At 46.4% G+C, this 17,457-nt stretch overlaps 1 long non-coding RNA gene across 1 annotated transcript in view; it reads left to right on the forward strand.

The window, feature by feature from the left end:
* Positions 1-5,589: 5,589 nt before the first annotated feature.
* Positions 5,590-17,457, forward strand: part of LOC121594436 — a 130,991-nt gene continuing 119,123 nt past the window's right edge. The window contains exon 1 of the long non-coding RNA XR_006004972.1: positions 5,590-6,495. This is a non-coding gene — a long non-coding RNA (uncharacterized LOC121594436). The remainder of the gene's footprint in view (positions 6,496-17,457) is intronic.

A 17,457-nucleotide genomic window follows, 5' to 3' on the forward strand; every position in this document is an offset into this window, starting at 1 on the left:
ATATTCTGATACAACATATTAATAACTCTTCCTTAACGTAACTTATGGATGGCCCCCAATTTAACCTTTTTAATTTACAAAAAGAGCTACAGAGCTACTACAAATAGATAGGAATTTGTGGATTCAATTTCAGTTCATGCATGCGGTGTTTTATTATGCGGTGTAAACCATAAAGATAACGATCTAAAAATGATGATCAAATGAACAAACAAGTAAAAAGTTTTGCTATAAGCTATCTATTTGATCTTTCATCTTTTCATTACTGCTCGTTTTTTTAACTATTCATACACAGTTTTAGCTTATTTAATGTATGAAAAGCAATAAAAAATCAATGTCAATATCATTCATATCGTTCTCTTAACATTAAGCTCGTGTTCAACAACATGCCGCTCTTCCTGCCGAACGATAAAATCTCACAACGAAACAAAGTCTCCCTACTTGAACATTGCACAAACACACGCGTACCCTGGGAACTCGTTATCGATGCCGAGCAAATGATAAATGCAAAAGGAAATGCGAAACCCATTAACACATCTTTACACATCTCATTAATCAGATTTTCTTCGAGTCAGCCCCGCCGTGACATCCTGCGCCGTAAATATGGTCTGGCATTACATTTCGAAATGGGGCTTTTGCAAAATTCTCGTTTCATGTGACATTTAAACATGCACCCTTGCCCTCTCTCGGCACCCATACGCACCCTTCGAATACTGCTGCCACCATTTCTGCCGAGTAAAAAAAAGAGGCACACATCGGAGTAGATGTACTTTCTCGCCACAAAACCCTCAACATTCTCGCCGGAATTACTAGCTCCGTGGTTGGTGGTGTTGTTGTTCGGCAAGGGAGGGCGTAAAGGGGATCTTGGGCAACGGGGGTGCGCCCGGCAAAAGCTCGTTAAAGTTGGTGGTCGGGATGTTTTATCTGCCCAGAAACATATGCTTGGGTTGTTGGATGTGTGTGAGACTTGTTTCTTTTTTTTTCCTCTGTCGGTCCGCTGAGTTTTAGTTGGCGTTGGTGAGCTATTTTATTTATTGCGAGAATGTGGTGCTGCTGGTTTAGCGATCGTGGGTGTTGAAAGTGGCGCAGGGCAATCCGGAAGAGCACTGAATGAAGTTATTAGTGCAGTTAGTTGTTAGCGAAGCGTAATTCACTCGCTAGTAAGCGTTAAAATGTGGTGAAAAATGGGAAGAGTGATGGGTCACCAAATAAAGACGAACGGAAAAGCATTGTACGATATGCATTTGGTGTCGGTTTCGAACCGAAAAACACCACTACTTACTGTGAATTCTATTTTTACCCTAATTTACATCACATTTTTCATTCACACGGATTAAAAGCACCTTCACATTTGGTAAAACGTGTCGCTTTTTGATTAAAACGGACATTTTAAATTAATAACGTTCGCTCTTTATCGCCCAGACGCTTAGACACTCCTTTCCTTGCACTAAGAAGTGGATAATGTCTAGCTATTCGTTTGCCACCCAAGACAAGCCATATACGTCCAAACCTTGGGTGAATGTTCACCCCAAAGTGTATGAACGTGCCCACGATTTGGTAGGGCGAAGCAGCGTGGGAAGATTCCTTGTCGCCTTGGGCAATGTATTATCATCAATGGCGGCTTTTGTTGGTGGAGCACTTGAATCGCTCACTTAAATGCGCCGCACCATTCTCACCGTTTGGCTTGTGCAATTACTTTTGCCTGCCGGAAACTGTGCTACTGTCAGGGTAGTGTTGTTATAATTTTGCTGTTTTGCTCTAAAACATTATGGTACTTTAACGTTATTCTTATCTGAAAAGAAGTTGGTTCGTTGTAAGTATTCAGCTTGGGTTGGAAAATTGTCCAAAGCTACAGCCAAAAACGAATGGTTTGAGGTACAAATCTACAGAATGTTCCTCAAAGCGAGGCTCTCCTGTACGCTCATAACGTGCGTGCTTCAGCTTCAGCTAAGCTTTATCGTTTCTTTGCTTTGCTTTTATCCCTTCCAGCGCAATGAAATCCTTCTCAGCGCTCCTCCCGTGTCATTTTCCTTCCCCATGGTTCCCTTGAAAAGTGCTCTCACACATGTACACACACACACGTATTATTCTTTGGCGCAGTAATTTCCCATTTTTCTTGGTTCGCCATCCTTGCTAATAATTCATGACAGTTGAAACAAAGCGGAAGATAAATAAAATTATGACACTTCTGCAAACAAAACCGTCCATTTTGTTTTATCCTCGTTGTTTCTTTTTTCTACTTTCTGGCTATCGTGCTGTTTGTTTCGGGATGAGCAGCAAGATGCTGGGACGGATTGCTGCCCGTGGGTCTTGGCATGTGTGTAAATGCAAACCCCCCCCTTCCCCTCGACCTTCCTCCCCGCTCATGAAAGGGATACTTACACACACACACGCACACGTTTATGTTTAGGACATACTAACACAAATGTGCAGACAATTGAGGTGATGCATTTGTGGAACGCAAGGACAAGCGAGCGGTGGCATTAAAAGGGAGCCGAGACGCCGTTTGCTTGCCCTCCGTTTCCGACCCTTTTTGTAATGGCGTGACTTCTCTTTTATTGGTAATGATTCTCGCAAAGGAGCTCTTTATTTACTCCCTCTTCCCACGGCGCCCGGCGCGTAATCCATTCCGTTGCGACGACCCGTTGTGTGTCGCGCGTTGATGGTATCCCTTTTCGCGCGAAACTCGTCACGACCTCGAGCCTTTGCTGTGTGTGTGCGTGTGGATGAATGGGAAAGCATATCCTGCGAGCATACACGCACTCACACAAATACATAAGCTCGCGCTTGGCAAACATTAGTTGAACATTTGTTTTGAAAAGTTATGACTTTACCGTGTGAACATGTGCAAGGGATGTGGAATGTGAAATTTCAGCCTTTAGGTTTGCGTCGCGCTTCAGCTGTGACCGAGGATCTTGCGAGCGAGTGCGTTTCCGTATGTGTGTGTGTGTGTGTGTGTGTGTTTATACATGCCTTCGGGTGTATTTCCCTAACTTGAGACTGATAAGATCAGTTACGGGATACTTCACGTGCAGCACATGCAGCACACACAAAAGTCTGTTCAAAGCGGAGACAGGAACGCGAAAACTCTTCGGTTGGAGGAGTATTAAGACTTGCCAGGCAATGTTCATGTGGCACAGGAAGCTATTACAGAAATGTAGGTCAATGAATCGCATTTGGATAAAGCTATAATGAAGAAAACATGAACGGATATGTAAGTTCTTATAAAAAAGAAACGCATAACAGATGTTTCCGCCTAAATGTAGGCAAAATAGGCGCCTAAATGTATGTGCTGTAAACCCCACTTTTAAACTGCAAATGATTCCTGTGTTCGTTTCCTAAGCCAATCTACACCCGAATCAGTAAATTTAGTCTGCAATACCATTAAAATCTTTGGCAAATCTATCACCAGTCTGAAACAGTGACTCACCTACCGGGGCCTTTGTGCACGAAAGGAGCGGCACCAGTACCTGACAAGAATTCGAGCCTACCAGACGGAGCCTACCGCTGCGGCAGGCAGGCAGGCAGGAGTGAACGAGTAGAAGAAATTGTTGACAGCTGCAAATAAACTTTTTGACATATTTTAAAGTCGGTAAGGTTCGCTTTCCGCGCCACGGTCCAGCAGCACACGGCAGGCACGACTTCCCCCGGTGCTCGATACAACGCAGAAGGGGGCCAATGCCGGGGCCCAGTGCATAGGAACAGGAAGTACGACTCCTTTCCTTTTTTTTATGACAACAACGAGAGCGGTAGTGAACCATGTTTGGGGAATTGTTTTTCACCTCTTTCATCAGACGGCTGTGGGAGTGAAGGTTGAAAAATGGCACCCGGGCTGTTTGTGGGGTGTGTGTATATCGACTGCTTCTAGCAAGCAAGAGCGAAAGGGTGGTGGGTTCCTCCATGTTTGAGGATGTTTGATTTGATGTTGTTGAGTGGCTACCGGTTGGGGAGGATATAGGGGAGACTCGTGTGTACGTGAGTCGCGAAACGAGCGTCATTTTGATAAGGTTGTTCCTTTATGGTGAGGGCTGTCTAGGGTCTGTTTGTTGGGTTGATTTTTGGAACCGTCCTCCCTTTGCGTCTGGCGAGCGAGACACACGGTACGGCAGCAACAAGAACAAAAAACAAACCGTGTCATTTGCTATGCAAAGCACCCAAATTGTGTGCCCCCCCCCCCCCTTCCATTCTCCATTTGCCAGCAGAAGCACTGAAATGTGCACGCTCACTATGTAAAACCTCGTCCTCGGCTGGGTTGATGTTGCAAGAAGCAGAGTGCATTGGTGACAGTTGTTTATCGACATTTCGATGCATTGCCCCGCCAGTTTGGTGCAGCGAATCGAGTTGCAACAGCAGCAGCAGGAAAGAACTTTCGACATTCTTATCCGACGCGGTGGTGCAGTCGTCGCCACCCGTCCACCTATAAGCTAGGCCTTTGGGGCGGCGGTGGAGACGGGTCCGTCTTCAGCTGACGAGTGTACGAGCTCGGCATTTTGGGTGGTAAGGTTTGGGTCTACCGCGGTGGACAGTTGTGAGCGCTCTCTTGCTCTCCCCTGGCAAGATTTGTACACCGAAACGTGCTTCATCGACGAATCGATGAAACGGGACAGTAGACCTGCGCATAACCGACCCGCTGGCATTTTCGTGGCAAGGCTCCACGGTTCGGCTCAACCGTTTTCCCGAACGGATGCCGTGTGTCCGTTGAAGTGATGGTGTTAGTAATGGTCACACAGACATACACACACACACACTCACAGACGTAAAACACTGCCGTACAGATCCTGGGAGCCGAAGTTTGACAGTTCGCACGGGGCACGTTTATGGGGTGGATCCCGCCAGGGGGCGAGCAAGAGCTTTCGGGGGCAGGTTATAGGTGCAGCAGTATCACTTTACCTCGTGCACTCTGTCAAAGCTCAATCGGTGCTGGGTGCCATGCGCGGGTGGTGTCCCACTGGTGCTATCCTTGTTGCGCTACCGGCGCCACGGCGCCCGACAGCGTACGATGTCTGCCAGCCAGCCCGGCACGAAGGCTACGCACGAAGGCTATGCAGCAGTGTCCATCATCCTCGCAAGGCATGGGGGAGACAATCTCGTTGGTACTTGCTGCTGCCTCTTCTTTCCTGGGGTTTGTTTGGGGGATGCGCGGCTCTTCGTTGGGTTGGGTGTCGTGATTTCGCGCCGCGCCGAAACACGAACGTCTCACTCGGGAGCGGGCGTTGAACGTTGAAAAACGAATCGTTCCCGAAAGGATTCCCCCCCGCCCGTGACAAGCCATTCGTGTTGTGATTGCGGGTGTGTGGGGAAGCGGTCCTCTGCCTCACCGTCACACCGCTCACCATTTCATTGATCTCTCCAGCGTCGGGAATCGTGATGCAGACAGGCGAACGACGGGTGTGTGTATGCATAGTTCGGGTGTGAAGACTCGGTCCCCAACGACACGAGCAGGAAGCAGGGAAGAGGAAGAGAGAGAGAGTGAGGGAGTGGTTAGCGGACGAGGTGAAGGATACGCTGGAGCTACCGAGCGCCAAGAGGAGCCTTCGAAGACGAGCACCAGGATATGCAGTTCAGTTCAACGCCAGCCGTCTATCGCGTAGGTTGGGGCCTCTCTCTTGCATCGAGGCTTTGCTCAAAACCTCTGCCGACCCCGAACGGCGCACCGTACGTGTGGGCCCAAAACCGCGTACTTCTGCTCGTTCCATTACAGTGCCTCAGGGGCGCAGTCCTCAGGCGAATCTATTGCAGGAGCAGCGAAATAAAAAATGGGACCTTGTCGCTCAGCAGCTGTCGGAGAGGCGGCCCAAGAAGTGATGGCGCTGGAAGTACGATCAACATCTTCACCCAAAAGACCCACGCACCGAACGATTGGGCGTGCAGTGCAGTGCAAAGTCAGTCGGCGAATTATGCGAAACAATCCCGTGCCCCTTGTACCGAACCCCCGTGGTGCCCTTTGTGTTGAAGTGTGTGCCGTTCCCAATGTTCCCCCTGCTTGCTCGCGTGAAGTGTTCAAATAGGATTAAGTTATTCTTGCAGTAGTACAGGAAAGGAATGCTCCACCAGACACCCAAGCCAGTGATGAGTGAAATTGGACTTAATCGATCTTGTCGGAAGCTCTCGGTTAAAGTGTGTGCGTCAGTGTGTGCGTGCTACGTTCCGGTCTTTACCAGCCAAGCGCTAAAGAGCTTTAGGGGCTGCTTAACGTCACTCGCGGGAGGTTTCTTGTTGCTTGAATGTTTGCGCAAAAAATTACTCACCTCCATAAACTCTTCGGCGTGCGTCAAGCGACCGGTGAGCGCTGTGATTTTTGGAAATTCGTGCGTAGCAGTTGACCGATGTTTGTGAGCCGCCGACTGTGTTTACCACCCATTCGGACCCAGGCCCAATGGAGGGCCAGGAAAGCAGCCGTCAGCCGACAGAAGCAGACGGTGGCAAGGCAATTCCGCTGGGCCCCGTGTGCACAGAGGAACGGACGGTGTGATTTATTCGCTTCGTTTACGATACAAGGTAAGATAAGAAAGTTTTCACTCTGTCGCGTTTCCACCGCGTTACTTCACTGCTTTTGAAGCCTTTTTTGGTGGACTTTGCTGGGGCGGGTGGTTGCTTTCACCGAGCCGAACCGTCCCGTTGGTCGTTTTGCTTAGTGAAGTTGTAGCCACTTTTGGTCCCGGCACTTTGCGTGGGTTTGTTGCTTGCTTTCTAATGTACATCAGGGAACTGCATCAAGGAACCACTTTTCCGTGCTTTGTGATAATCTACCGTTCGGTAGAGTTTCGAATCTAGCTCCACCGGGCAGTACGGGGGGAAAAATGAAGCGAACCTCTTAGCCAGATTCGGGCAGGCGTTCGGACCTTCCGGCCAAAACGTGATTAACGATGTCTTCTCTTCCCAGGCCCAGACCGCCAGAGTCAGTCAAAATGGAGCGGAATCTGGTCCGATTGGGGGGAAGCAGACAACTTGAAACCGTTCGCTGCTACTACTATTGAGCTCTAGTGGCAGCAGCAGTAGCAGCAGCAGCAAAAAACCGAAGCGAACGCCTGTGTCTCTGCTAAAAAGTATGCCTCCAGTCTCATCATCAATCAAATTGAGCGCAGTTTTCGGGTTCCGTTTGTTTGTCACAGCAACATTTCTTTTTTTTTTTTTTGTGTTGCTTTCTTCTCTCGTTCGGCCTTCTGTCGTCTTCGGCGGCTCTGTTCGCTTCATTTTTCGTCCTTGATTATCTACCATCTGGATAGCTTCCCAGCATAATGGCCCGCGGGGGCCCACAGGGGCCGTTGTGTTTCCGCTGGATGGATGGATCGTTCTTCCGGAATTGCATGTTTATTGTCACCATATTTATGATGGTTAGTAATATCTTATGAATCTGTCAGTTCCCGCGCCACACAGCGACATCGAAACAGCACATTCAAGCGAATGTATTTTTTCTTCTTGCACCCCATTCCCGTCCGCCTCGTTATTGCTCTATTACTTCATCGGTCGTGCGCCAGTTTAGCTCAGCCCTCCATCGGGGAGCCCTCACTGCTAAAACAACCGGGAAAAAAAACTCGCACACAAACACAACCCACCCCAATTGTTCGCTGTGCGCCGTGCGGGCTCAGTCAATCTATTTCTACAATGCCAATTCCTGCTCCAATTGCCGAACTGCCTGCTCCGCTTTCCGTTCTACCCAATAACAATCGTTCTTCACGACGTCTGCAACGGGCAGGCTGGCAGGCTGGAAAAATCAATGAAAATTCGAATGCAAGAAAAGCACATGGCTGCGGCGAGCCGTGGCAACAGCAAACCGGACGTTTGCTCGTCGATGGGTTTGATGGCTGTTTAGTTGTTTTTTTTTCGTGCTGTGTGCTTCAATCGATTATTTTTTATATTGTTCAATGTTCTTCTCTTGTGCAATGGACCGTGTTTGGATTGTGTTCTGGGGGGAAGGGCAGCAGCTTGCTTGGGCAGTAGCTCAGTACATTGTAAACGAAGCTCATTCTAATGTACCTTTGCTGGGTCAACATGGCTAGAACGGATGTTGGTGAAACTTACTAAAATAAAGCTAATGCTGCCCTACCTCACCAAAACTACTGTGAAGTTATACCAAAAAAGGATCAATCCTCTCGTAGCCATGTACTAAATACTATTGCAGCCAGCCACACTCAACTGGCTCTAGGTGTAAGTTAACTAGTACTGTCAGCTAAACCAAAAACGCTCTCTTCTTTTTTCTTTCTCTCTCTCACTCTATCTCTCCCTCCCGCTTCAATCTCAACCCACACTTCAAAACATAGTACATTGGGGTAGTAAAAATTTCCACTTTGTTAGTTTGCACCAACGTTGCCACTTGCCAGGCTTTGAAGCGTTTGAAACTTCTCTAACTCCGATGGTTGAAGAGTGGCAAGTGACAGACGATGGAAATTCGATGGAATGCCATGGATGGTACGTTGGCACACTAGGTGCGCCGAGATTTGGCTAGTTTTTCGAGCACCAGACGATGACGAGTGTTCTGCCAATAAGTCGGGTACGAGCAGCCGGTTGAGTGGGTTCGAACGTTATCCTTTTGCCGCTTTTCCTACGTGGTGCGTTGTGGGGCGGATACGATTGGGAATGACTAATACAAGCTGGGCTGGGTCGGCCAAAAAGCTTAGAAAAGGTCGATTAAATTTAAAAGTCGTCCACTGTTGCAATTTAGTAGCATTCAAAATTGTGGACCGTTTATTATTTATTAACCAAAAATTCAATTTTGAATTTGTGTGCTTCATTGTAAATATACTGTCTACGTTTAACACTTGCAACATAAGAAGCTCTTATCAGCTTTTTAAAACAAAAATACCCACCAAGAGCAGTAAAAAATATATTTAAAAGATAAATAATTCACTGATGAACAATCAGTCATCTCCAATCTACTTAGAACGTTAAGTCAACAACTAGTAAAGAAGCCAGATCATGACTGAAGACTGAAAAAAAATTATACTTAAAAAAACCTGTTCATGTCAAAAGAAGAAACAAAAAACCCCTTTTTTGTTTCAATTTCACAAGCAATAGCCACTGATGAAAGAGCTGAAGAATGAAAAGAAACAAAGTCGCAAGTAAGTAGATAATATGGAAACTACCCGCACCCGATCACTTTACCCGATTCCAATTAAAGCAATGTGGTGTGTCTTAGCAACCGCCTCTTCCCTTGCGCGATGCGCAAAGCAATGGAAGCAACTCACGAAAAAAGCGCTACTTGCTACTGCTTTGTTTTTCCTCTCCGGAGCTACTTCATCACAATTCACTGCTACCGAGCAACGGATCCAAATCCTTCTATCTCTGCAACGTTCTGGGTCCTGGCTTTTCCTTTTTTTTTTTTATTCGAATAAGTAGGACAATCAGGAGCGACCAGGCGCCCGACACTGGTGAAACGGCCGACTCACCTCGGGATCACGTTCCAAGTTGAGCCGCAAATACTGCAACCTGGCCGAAAGTCGAAAGCGGGATAGGAAACATAAACTAGCGAGCTGCGAATCACACGAGTTCACTTTTCGATCCTGTTTTTTTTACAGTTGCTTGCAGTTGCCACTGCAGCAGCAGCAGCAGCAGACGAGCACCCGTACAGATTGATGAAGGCAAAATAATGAATTAAACTAAATTCGCTGCAGTAGTTTGCTGCTGTTCGTCTGTCCGTCGGTCCGCCCCCGTGTTTGCGTGATAATGGGGCACCGGCTGCACTCGGACCGAATGATTGAGCGCTCGAAGAAGGTCGTATAAAGAGATAAAAGTCCTCAGATTGTGAATTGAATTGCGGTTGCTGGGTGTGTGTTTTTCTCCGGGCATCTCTTTGTATCCCGTTCACTGCAATCGGAGTTTTTCTTTTGGTTTTGGTTGGAGTGTCCATTTTTCCCGGGACGATTTTATTGACAATCGCGCCCGAGAGCCCACGTTCAGACATTGTTCCAGTATCCAGTGCGAAGAGAGAAAACCTTACCATTTTGCCGTTGAGCCACATTTAACGAAAGCCAAGCAAGAACAGACCAAATGAAAATAGAAAAACAATCTTCTGCTTCTCCCTCACACGGGTAAACGTACGGGTAAACACAGGGTGAACAACAGGGAACCGAAGGAAACCCCTAGCAAACAAACGAGATAAAAATGCCGGTGCAGAAAACTGTTGAACCGCATTCGAACGGTGTGGAATGGGGGAGGGGGGTCGGGTGAGGGGTGAGTGAGGGCACGGTTTGGAGCGGTTAGGTTTTGCTGCATCGAGCTGGAAACGTGTTTATTTCCATTTGCACAAACATTTAATGCGACAAGATCGGTGGAGCGTAAATTTCAATTTTATTGACTTAATTAATGTTTGTTGCATGGGCTGTCCCGGGGTTTTGAGCGTTTATGCGGTTGGTGGTTTGGTGGTTCACGGTGGTGTAGAAAAGCGGACGACAAAGTAGAGGCACAGTCGAAGCGTGCGGGAATGGAAATTTGCTCCGGTTTGCTCGTATCCTCGATCCTAATTTCTCTAACAGCCAGTGGTGCTGGTGGTGATGGTGCAGCTTCCATCGCTGTTCCTTCTGGTGGAATCTGGTGGAATCTTGTGCCCATCCGACCGGGTTGCCCAGTTTGCTCTTCATAAATTCCGCCCTGTATTACATGTCCGCAACCGCCATTCTGCGGACAGTGCACTGGGGTTTAGGGGGTTGGGGTGTACATTCAAGTCTGCAGCATTGATGAGCAGTGGTGTTGGTTGTGGACTTTAGAGCGTACCCTCGGCAGGAAATACCCGGAACGGAAACGGTACCCAGCAAACACTGCATGTGTGGTTGGGCGTGTAAGAGACAGGGAGTTCGAGAAGGAGAAGTTCCTGGGGATGGGTAGTAGAGGCGCCCAGTTGGCCATCGATCCCCGATGCTCTCGTGGTCGAGATGTCGGTCGGAGATGATACCGAATTAATTACAGCTGATTGCGTTGTAATTGAAGTGTGAATACGCTATTCCCATCGGTGGTGATGTGGTGTGGCACGGACATCGTGGTACATGCGATTTGGGAATGGGGGAAAACGCCGCTCCTAATGGGCAGGCAGGGGAAGAGGGGTCAGACGATTTGACGTTTGGCCGGCGACAGCTCACCGGTTTTGTTAGCGCTTGACACTAATTTCATGTCCAGCGGAATCAATTCCTTTGATGATTGAATGGTGCAAGTTGATGCGGATGTTTCTTGCATGCTGAAATTGTTTAGCGTTTACGCAGCGCGCCAGCAACAGTTATTCAATTCTGCGAAGTAGTCTGGTGGAGTAATGTCAATATGATTGAGTTTCAAGAATTTTGGTTTGGTTGTTAAGTTAGTATAAATTAATGTTTAATGTGACTTTAACCTTTGACCGTTTAATATGCATTAGATAAACCAACTACTTTAAACCAAGTAAGATTTGTCATGAAATAAATATTGGACTAAACCTTCTCAAGTTGATGTTATGGTAAATATTTTTTTAAGCTAAATGTATTGTTTGCTACATACTTGCTTAAACATTAAGGACGTTTATATAATCAAAAAATTGTCAAAATTCATACACTACTTCTATTTCTATACTAGCAGCTCATTCATTGAAAAAACGCCCGAAAGTATGCAATTTCCATAACACAATCATGTTTTTTATGTATCATTTCGATTTGATTAAAATATCCAATTAGAATACTTCTGAAATACTATACAATAGTTCTAACACGAAAATATACCAAACTTTTACTCCTCCCAGCCGTTGAGCTGGTTTCACATTCCAGAGCAAGTCAAATTCTTTCGAAAAGCAGGCTAATGCCCACCCCGACAGTGATAAGCACAGGAATTAGAAAATTCTTCCACACCATCCGCGCATCGAAAAACCATGCAAGCAAAGTGGCAAAGTAATGCTTTAATGATACTACGGACAAGATAGATAATGTGAAGAAGGGACCCCGGGAAACGAGAACCAGTACGCCCGGTCGTTCCTTCACAGTGGCTTCCATGATCGTTTCGAACGTTTTGGGGGTGGTGCTGTTTTGGTGCTCAAAATTCATTAAAATTTTACCTCCTGCCACGCTTTCTCCTGTGCTACCATCACTTCGTGTTAGGTTGGAATGGCCTACGGAACGGATTTGGCATCAGATTCACTTCAAAAATACCCGGACGAGAATCTGCCTTTGCAGGCAAAAATTCTGCCAGCAAATGCAAATTTGTATCTCTTCATCCCGGTTGAGAGAATCTGGATGGGCTTTCATGGTGTTTCGTGCTTTGCACACTTCTCACCCCTTACCCTCATCTGCTGATTTTCTTTCCATTTTACTCCACTTTACCATAGCGTCGGCCTCGCCCCCGGCAGCATGGGATCACCATCACCAGCATCATCATCAGCGTGTAGCATAAACATCGGGTACCGCAACATAGAAAACAACCTTCATTTCGTTCATTTCCTGGCCCAATTTTCATTTCCATCATCATTCCTTCCGTATGACCGTATGGTTGAAAATCACCGTCCATTCCGGGTAAGGGTTTGGCTCACATTTGTCTCCCCGCCTGCAACCGTTCACGGCCTGTTTCGTTGGCGGAGGGAATGGGCATGTCTTTGCTGAATCAGGATTCTCTCTCCGTCCGCACGCGCAATGGATCCGGCTCACCCGACAGGAACAGGTTGGTCTGCCAAAAGATAGGAATGTGTGTCTTTACGCGAGAGCTCAAAAATCATATGTCATACCAAACGTCAGCGGACATCGTTCGACATCGTCTTGTGCTGCTACTACTCGGTGGAAGGATATGGGTTAGCATCCGTCACCATGAGCTCTGGTCACGCACCATCGAAGAAGCAATACCTTTTTCCTCCCCCAAAAGGTATGCCATCCAATTCGAGGGAAGCAGCTGGGTGCTGGTGTATCTCGTTTCTTTCTTTTGCTGTTGCTTCCTTCCCCAAAATGATTTCACCGTTGGGAATGGGTACAATCTCTTCCCGGTGTGATATGGTCCCAGGAAAAGGGCGCTTGGCTGGAGCGAGGCACAACCATTCGAAAGTAGCTCATTTGTATGCATGAGGTCAAATCAAAGTATTCTAATTTAATTTCGTCTGATTTTGGCTTTTGGGGATACGACAAGCCGATGATCTGTAGGGAGTGGTTGTAGGGAGCATATGGATCACGTAGGAAGGAGTGCGTTTTCGTTACAAAAATGCTGTAAAAATGTCAATTTAAAATCATATTATTCGTCGAAAAGTAACAATGTGTCTTAACAAACCAGAATTAAAAAGTATTTGGTTCTTCTTTGAAATAGTTACCTTTTTGCTAGTTTTCTTATGTTATCCAAGCGATGCTAATTGCCATTGTTCTGGGTCATTACACCAGAACATTTGTAGGGTCGTTTTAACATTCACCGCAGTGAACGTTAAACGAGCGGAAAATGCAATAGTTTTTCATTGCTAAACTAATGCGAAGAGAATAAAAAACAATGTTATGTAAATTACTTAAAAATGAAAGGGAAAAGGAATTAAATAAAGAGATCGTTGTTTGATTCAAAAGAAAAGGTAATGATATTGCTTTGCGTATCAGTTTTCCAACGTTTTCCAAAGAGTAGATATAAGTTCTTATCATAGAAATTCGTCCAAAACTACAATTGACTGCTTTTTCAAGTACGAAATAATTGCAATCAAATATAATTTCATACCAATGCATTCTGAAAAGAAAACACAGCCAATCGACTACAATTGGGTTAACACATGAAGCATCTGCACAAAACTGCTTATCAATGTTTGTGTGCCATTAGTGCCGGGTGATGGAAAAGTTCCGAACCCAGCACCGTGTATGCGCCATGGATGACCAGTTTATGCTTGGGCATACGTGCGCTCAAAGCGCTTTTCTTGAACTGATAGAAGGAAGCCACTGGAAAGAGAACGATCAGGCCAAAAGCTTAGTCCATAAATTTTGTGAATAAAAATCGCAAATAAAGCAGATTTTTCCGTTGCACCCACCAAAGCTGTGGATAGTAAACTTTTTTTTCCCCACCGTGAGAATGCGATATGCGAGGAAAAATGAACACCGAAGCAATCTTTGGCACATTGCTTAAGCCTTTCTCGATTATCTTTTGCTGCGATGCTCGTAGCTTTTTTAAGCAAAAAAAGCATCGCTTGTGGCTCGATGGATGACTGTATGTTTCGATACGTTATTACACACGTACGGAGTTCTGGGGGGGAAACGGCGAAGCAAAGAAACGCCACCATATAGCACACGCTTGTGCCAAAAGCATCACGCGAGCGTACGGTACATGCAACATCGATATCGTCTTGGAACCACGAAAAAATGGTCCCACATATTCACAATTCTCACTGTGCTCGTGCTGTTTCGATAGTTGGTGTAAAATTTGCACTGCCGGTACCCTGGCTGCAACGATGTGTGAATGCACGAGTTGGCAATACTAACCCGGTATCGTTGTTGGATGGCGCCGGCACACTCTCAAGCAAAAACGAAAAGGATGTAGTTGGCGTGCTAGCTTCGCTGAGTCACCTTTGCGCCAAGCGGTGTGGTTGGAGTTTGAGAAGCAAAATCTTCCCAATAAGCATAAAGCACACATACACACGGTATTTCTTCAACCCGTTCTTCCCGTATCGCTCGTGTATGTATGTCCGTGTTTGGCCGTATGACAAGAGGGCCAATCGATGTCCGCCCCACCACGCCAACATGTACCGGGGCCAAAAGATGAAGCATTATAAAATATCTGCAACGAGATATACACGTTACGCTTGCTTCCCACCATAAACTACCGTGCTTTTTTGCTGTCTCGGTGTATGTGTGTGTGTGTGTGTGTGTACGGGCACCGATAGGTAATCTTTTCCTTTCCCCCTATTTTTTTTGCTGATCGGGGGTTGAAAGTTTGTTTCCGGTTCAGTATCTCTTTTTCACCACCCCACTGTTCTGCTTCAGTGTTCTGTGCGGTGTCATCAATATTTTCCTTCAGCAGCGCTACAGCTACTCAAACCTCCGCCTCAACATTCCGCGATTTTGCTACCGTTTTACCCCGTTTGCCTTACCAGCCCGAAACTCCCTGGAGAGGTGGTCGAAACAAACGGCAGCCACCGGTAACCAGTGCCACCCAACGCACAGGCCCCGGTGTCTTGCCCGGGTGACCCAAAATCCCGCTGGGATTGGGACAACCGAAAACCGATTCTTGCAAGGCAAGCGGCAGTTGATTAAGACAGACAAATCGCTAAACTACGTGCCTAGATTCGGCTGCCGCCGATGGAACGGTAGCCCGAAACAAGTGGGTTCGACAAACGGAACCTTCCACCTTTTGGCTTTCTGGCACGACTGTAGAAGCAGTCATACCAATACCAATACCGTTGGGCGATGGGTTTTGTGTTTCCTTTTTTGCTGTTGGGTTATTTTAGCCCCTTAAGGTAAGCCCAATGTTTGGCAAAGGATTGGTCGTTTGGAATAAAATGTACAATTTATTGGGTTGCTGTCCGTGCGTAAACAGGAGAGTCAGAGAGAGAGAGAGAGAGAGAGAGAGAGAGAGAGAGAGAGAGAGAGAGAGAGAGAGAGAGAGAGAGCGAAGGAGCAATAAAGTCGATGTAGATCGCTTACTGCACTCAAGAAAACTGCGTGCATCGAACCGTAGCTTTGTCGATGAATTATCAATACATTTATTTTGTTTATTGTAGTTTTTTTTCAGTTGAGTTGAATTATAGTTGGTTGGAAAATGTGTTCACTGAAAAAAAGGCATCTCCAGCGCACATTATCACAATCATTTGAAACCACAGTTAGGGCACAGTGCTCAGAAATAGATAATGTGTGTCTGTGTGCGCGTGTGTTTTTCATTTACACATCTAATTAAAAATAAACAATTTAGATTTTCCAATAATGTTTGCACCATCAAGCGTCAATACAATCAGTTTTGCAATCAATTTTTAAAAAAAGTGTAGAACAAATAACAAGCTGCATTACATTGTTGCATTGTGACGTTAATTGAATTTCGAATGTTATTGTGATGAACCTCATGTGCTCTGCTGTGTTTTAGTGGTACAAATTAATCAAATGTAATGTTTGAATGTCGATGTATTTAATAGAAGTGATTTTAAACATATTGTACTGTTGTGTCGGGATTATAGAGGGTTTGCCATTTGCATCACATGCTGTTGATGAAATAATAATGTTATTGAACCGTACATGACACAAAAAAAAATCATCTGCAAATACGATTAAAGCATGACACTGCTAATTCCCGCTGCCCAAGCGTAGCTTTTCAAATGTGACGCATACATTAATATTCACACACAGACACACACAAACGCTCGCTGCTAAACGGTTGCAATAAAACTTATGTCACGTAGCCGTTGTTTTTCCTGCACATTGTGTACCCTATTGGGTACACACTCCAGCACAACTCGTACCCCGACACCATTTCGGCAGCTGAAGGCTCTAAAGCAACCAAACCACAATCGGATTTGAGGTGTGCTCGGGCCCGGGTTTTTCCGCATCGTTTTGTTTTGTTTTGCTTCTCCCTCACCGCAAACACTTGTTTTGGAGTGGAATGCACACACACACGCAGGATGCGCACGGATGTTGCAAATGAGTTAAGCTGGTGCTGGTGGAGTGAACTTTAAATGCAGCTCCACCGCGTCGAGTAGCGGAACAGACGACAAAACATAAAAAGACTCCAACAAATCCCAGCACATCAAAACTGGTTGTCACAGTGAACAATAAAGTGCTAACAATTGCTCCCCACCGGCTCGAAACGGAACAAATGGGACACCCCAAAACCCTGGACCCCGCGGAACGCGGACATGCAACATGCAATTATGGTTGATTGTGTGTATGTTTGAAAGTCCTTTCAGGAACTCTCTCCTTCTGTCCACGCGTGATGCGGGTTTGACGAGTTTGTTGGCATTTAATAATTTATGTGTACAATTACCGTGATCCCGGGACTCAGGCCATTTTCAACCGTAGCAAAACCGTAGGCCATCCCCACCTCCCGCCACGCATCCGGGACAGCAGGAAGCGCAGCCAGCGGAATCAAAGACCTGGCCGGAATTTGTAATGTCATGTTAATCAAATTAATTATGGATAATTGTGGGAACTTTTGTGAAGCCACGGGTCGCGTGAAGTCCCTCGAAAGGGCGCACACACACACACTCGATGACATCGGGTGTGACAGTAAACTGCGCACGTGTCTGATCCGGCGTACACAGATACGCGCACGGTGTGGATGAGGTACGAGAAAATCTGATAAACAACCACACACACAGAGTGTAAATAGCCTCGGCTGGAAGAAGTTTTCCCCTCTGGTGCGAGCCGCCCATGCTTTATGGCTTTGATTTTTGGAAAAGATTACATCCCCTGAGCTCCTCTCCATTGGCACGCCCGCTGGTTGGCGTGGGTCGACAAGTCGACCGGCCAGCGCAGTGCGTGCGTACCTGAGATGGCTTCATAATGTCGTGCCGTGATGACGCGCCGGGCTCGTAATTTGTCTGTTTTAATTTCGCGTCCCATTATCCCGCCCCGGGCA

This window comes from Anopheles merus, chromosome 2L (assembly GCF_017562075.2).
Source record: "Anopheles merus strain MAF chromosome 2L, AmerM5.1, whole genome shotgun sequence".
In the NCBI taxonomy this organism is placed as follows: Eukaryota; Metazoa; Arthropoda; class Insecta; order Diptera; family Culicidae; genus Anopheles; species Anopheles merus.